Source organism: Stegodyphus dumicola, chromosome 2, assembly GCF_044657685.1.
Source record: "Stegodyphus dumicola isolate Sdum_Otavi_A_Nest chromosome 2, ASM4465768v1".
Classification (NCBI taxonomy): Eukaryota; Metazoa; Arthropoda; class Arachnida; order Araneae; family Eresidae; genus Stegodyphus; species Stegodyphus dumicola.
This window is the reverse complement of record NC_140769.1, coordinates 50788047-50793575: the sequence shown is the minus strand read 5'-3', so window position 1 is coordinate 50793575 and position 5529 is coordinate 50788047.

The window sequence follows — 5529 nt, the reverse complement described above, 5'->3', positions numbered from 1 at the left end:
CCTGTTTGTTGAACACTATACAGATTTGTTTGTTGAACTACTAATTTTATCATATCTATTGATATGACAATCTGAAAATATGCAAGAGCAGATGGAAGAGGTTCTGTATGATCAGGAAATTGATCATCATTTGATGAAGGCATAAGATTAGGTTCTTTTTTCCTCCAGAGAATTTTAAATTTTTATATCTCTTACCTAGATAGACACTTTCTTCAATATCTGATGCATTTTGGTTATTTTCTACATCTTCATTATGACCTTGGCCTCGTCATCTGAGCTTTCTTCATGGAAGATATCAGACGTTCGTGTAGGTTCGAGTCATCATCAGATATATCGGATAAATCCTTTTCCAAATCATTCATATATGCTACTGCATCTTCTAGTTCTTCAAACACATTTCTTCCTCTTACTCTTAGGAAAAGGGACCTGAAGTGCATGGCTGAAAAAAATTCAAAATTTTATTCAAAATTCCGAAAATTTTATTAAATTATTATTAAATTTTACTAAATTATTTTTTTAAATTTCATTCAATAAATAAAGTACAAATATATTAAAAAGAACTTGAGATTTAATAGAGGATCAAATTTATTTTTCAACTTAAATCTCAAAATGAATTTTCCTGGAGACTTACAGGAAAAATATATCTTAAAATATTTTTTAATTGAAAAATATCAAAATTTAAACTAATAAAATTTAAATCCATAAATTGTATTCAAGGATATATTATCTGTAAAATTACAAAGATTAAAGATCATCAACTAATTTCAGTGTAAAAACACATTTTCTTCAGAGAACTGCTAGGCTTAGATACACGAATGCCCATGGTAGCAGATTTGCTACCATGATTTTAAAAATACCTTTTAGCACTAAAAACGATAATTTTGTGAAAGTTGTTTTAATGCTGTGTGATACTTTTACTTTATATAAATAGTAATTATTAACTGTTTTATTAATAAAATGTTTATAAAATAAAAAAACAACTTACGTCTGAAAAGGTGCTTGCATTGTTTGCTGCATCCATGCTGGTTCTAATTTTTTTCCTTTAAGCTGGTACTGCTATCTATGCCTAAAATTTGCTAATAATGCATGAGAAAGATTCAGTCTATAAATTTATGACATAAAAATTACATTTCACGGCGTTCCTGGTATAAAAACGTGGCGTTTAATATATGGTAGCAAATATGCTACCATGGGCATTAGAAGGTTAAATTATTCAATACTCGTCTCTGGAAACAGTACATGTTATGAAAAAGAGAAAAGGAATAAAAATGTTAAATAATTATTATCTCGTCAAGTGTAGCTGAAAACTAAACTTTCTAATGAAAAAAAAAAAAAAAAAAAAAAAAAAAAAAACCTATTAAATTTTATTTTCACATTTTTATCGTTTCTAGTTTCCCACGAACTTTTCTTTTGAGCGGTAAAGTCGCCGATAACTCGTGGCTCGATCTGGGACTCGAATACTGGCCCAATACCCTCTGGAATACCGGCCCAGCGTGCAGAACCTCTACACCACGAAGGCGCGCTAGGGAAGTGGGAGAAATACCTTATAAGGGAAATATCCATTTATTTACATTTTGATAAGAAAATAATAGGCAATATAAACGTAGACTTTTTTAATTAAAAAAGATTTTAACTGTATTTCTATTAAACAATACATTAGATATAAATGATAGGTAAAAGGGGAAAATATGCAAAGCATAATCAAACTCAGAAATTTAAGTGGAATAAGTGCACTTACATGCATGCATTTTTATAATCTTCGTAAAATTTAGATTGAAAATCTCGTCAGGAAATAAATGAATAATTTTTTCTGCCTTAAAGCATCTCATACATTTTTTTAAAAATTTATGTATAAAAGTGCATTTTCACCCATGTATTTAATTCTGCCGTCAACATTTTTTGTAATGAATTCATGTCCTGCTTGTTAGGGATTAAATTGATCTAAACTGGTTAGGGTTTGTTAGGGATGATTTAAAATGCATTTCTCATATTTAAATAGTTTTTATCACTGAATATGATTTGAATTTCGTAGAGTTTATCAGTTCTTTAAAGAGTTCGCCATCATCATTTTTTTCACCAGAGCAGCTGTTATTACATCTGATTTGTAATGGTAAAATAATCTCAAAAATGCTGTTTATTAGCATTGGATACATCTGAAAATTTATAGGAAATTGCATAAAACCATCTTCATTCAGAATATGGAGGCAGTAATTAACAAACAACTTTCTTATGTAATTTTTTATGACATTTTCTTCTTGGAGAAGAATTTTTATTTACACGAAATTAAGATAATTTTCACATTTGATCTATTTTCTCCAGAACTTGTGGCTAAATTATAATGAAATCTGGTAAGAACAAAGTGTGGTATACTAAAAAAATATGCTATACAACAGGCACGCTGTACAAGCATTATTGTACTAAAAGCTCATCGGTGTAGGAAGGGTCTTAAACAAAATGGCCAAGAATGTACCAAAAAAAAAAGATATTAATATAGGCTGTGGTACTCTCCAACAGTCATACGACTCACAGAACTTGACTTCCTAAATTTATTCCTAAATTTATTCCTAAATTCCTAAATTCATTTAAAATGAAGCCATTTATGAGTTCGTATACAGCAGTCGGTAACACTCCAGCAACAATATCATTTTCTTGCCCTGAAGAGTTTTGGAGAGGAAAGGTGAGTTATAATTGCCTCCCAAGAGCGTCTAAATCATATGCTATATGGATTTAGATTTGAAAATCAGGCTGAGCTCTTGTTTTGGTTAATGTCCTCATGTTTTAGAAACTTTTCCGCCAGATTAGCCCTATGTGTACTTGATAATCAGCCTTAAAATGAACTGAGGGTAAACTGCACTTAGTTCATAGATTGGTCGTACATTGGTTTACAAGATGAGAACATCGACTTTGCATCAAGCATCAGCGGGGAACCGTTGTCTTCACAGATGAATTCTGGTTCAGCATAACAAGTGACTCCCGGTGTATCGATCTGGTGCTAGCCAGAGACCCGTTAACTGTCTTTTAGTACCTGAAAAAGAAGACAATATGGTAGTGGTTGTTTGAGTGTCTGCGATAGGTCATACGGTCATCAGGTAATACGGCGCACCGACCTTCAAGTCTTTGACTGCTGTGAGATGTAGGAACGAGATTTTAGAACTCTGTATTCGCTTTTTTAGTTCAATTTTAGGATCAGTTCAATTTTAGGATCGGCAACGCTCGTTCGCAAAGGTCTAATTTGACTGATGGTTTTCTGGAAAGTGAAAATGTAAGTGAAACGAACTGTTCAGACAGCACTCGCTTTCCCCTTCTTAGAATCCTCCAGGACTGGAATATAGTGTTGCTTCAAGACTACCAGAGGGACTTATAAACTGTCTCATTTCTAGTATAAAATCACATCCTGGGAGTTGTATGATTGTTAAATGGTCCATGCTTTTACATTAGCCCCTTTTTTTCTCAATCTAAGAACCTTTATTTTTGACCTTGCTGCTCTGAGAGTTTCACATGATCATGCTTTCGTAGACTGTTATAAGAAAAACATCTATATCAACCTACATCCATACCACATTTCATTAAAATCTCACCAACAGTTCTGAAGATAATCAACAAAATGTGAAAATTTTCACTATTTTGAACACTAGTATATATATATATATATATATATATATATATATATATATAATAATTTATTTCCTAAACAGTATTGATTAAATATATATATATATATCTGTGTGTGTATAAATAAAAATTTAGTTTTAATTTTGAATAGCATTCTTAATTAAGAAGCTCTCCCTTTAACTTACATCTAATTTCATTACATAATATGCCTCTCTTTAAATTTTAATTAAAGATTTTTATATGGATTGCGTAACACTTATTTTTTTTCTTTAGGTTTTTATGACTAAAACCTAACGCCTAATTTTATATTTTAATTATGTTTTTCATCGTAATTTCTCATTTTTGTTCTGTTCTGGATTTATGTAATGGATAAAAACAGAATTTGATCTTAGTCAGTTTTAAAAGATAATTTTTTAAAGTAAAATGATTAATTTTTGAAAACTGAAGAAGAAATATTTAGATTTCTAGGTATATCACACACTTTCTCTTAATTAACGAATTTCTGCATCAGAGCTCTTGAGTCAACGAATTAAAAAAATTAAGCAATCTTTCTACTAAACGTTTTAAGAATTTTTAAAATCTACTACTTATTAGATAGTTTATGCACATTGTGTATCTGTCTTACTTTTAAATGACAGTAGTTGCTTGTAGTAGTAGGTGGAGAAATTTTTAAATCAATGTTACTGTTTAAATGGAAAATTTAAATTTATGTTACCATGGGCTCTCAGACTTATGAACTAACAAGAACCAAAAAGCATATTCAAACTTTGAATTTACGAATAGACTTTGAAATCAAGAAAGTGTATTTTTATTACAATCTGATCTTTATCGTTATAATACGAGATTCAGCGTGAAAACGCTTTAGTATGTAGTTGAAAATAATTTAGTTAAATATGCATAGAATAACGTAAAGAATTTGTTTTATTTTACTTTTTAATTTTAATTTTAATAAACTTTAGATATACGTATTTTGCTTAAACAATACACGTATTTCATACTGCGTTATTTACTTAAGATTTTGCATGCCTTTTATTATGATCAAAACCGTGGCATGATAAATAGAATTTAGACATTTAATATTTAATTATGATACCTCGAATTGTTACTCTTAGTATAAACTTTAAATCATGATGTTCTTAGTGGTTCAAAACTCACTTTAAAATCATCAACTTAGTTGATTCTCTATTCAACAAAATATAGGTTTATTTATAGTGAATGACGCATATGATATACTTAAAACTAGGAAATTTTTGTAATTGTTCAAGAAAACTTATCACATTTTCTTCATGTGTAACAAATATTCAATAAGACTGTCTTTTGTTACTGCATATACAACTAAGCATAAATTCACCCCTTCCCTTACCCGGTGTGATATGTCAACGATCTGAATAGCGTTGATGATCAGTAAACTTACATCAACAAAATATTAATGTCAGAAATGTTTAAAAAATGTTGCTATTGTAGAAATATGAATACTTTAAGGAATTCAATCGTCATCCGATAGATAGAATGTAGACTAAAGTCGGATACATTTTCTTCCGCTCTGCCTCAGATAGCTGATATAGTTTAGTGGGAGTTTCATTTTTCTGGATATTAGTATTCGCAACGATATCTGATGACAGATAGTATATAATATTAGCATTTTTTAAAAACATTTACTGTTATCAAGGCTTTCTTTGTCGGCAGTGGCCACTGGCTCATTTATATCTGAGGAAGAAGGCTTCATTACTTCTGACAATACATGTATTTTCTTAGCACATCGGGACTTGTGATGTCCTAAGTTGATGTGAACACATGTTTAACATCCATTAATAAAACTTGGCAGAACTGCTTTTTGATCAATGTTAAACATGTTTCTTTATAACCTTAGTAAATATTAAGCCATTTTTCAGTTAATTTATATGACACAAAACCAAA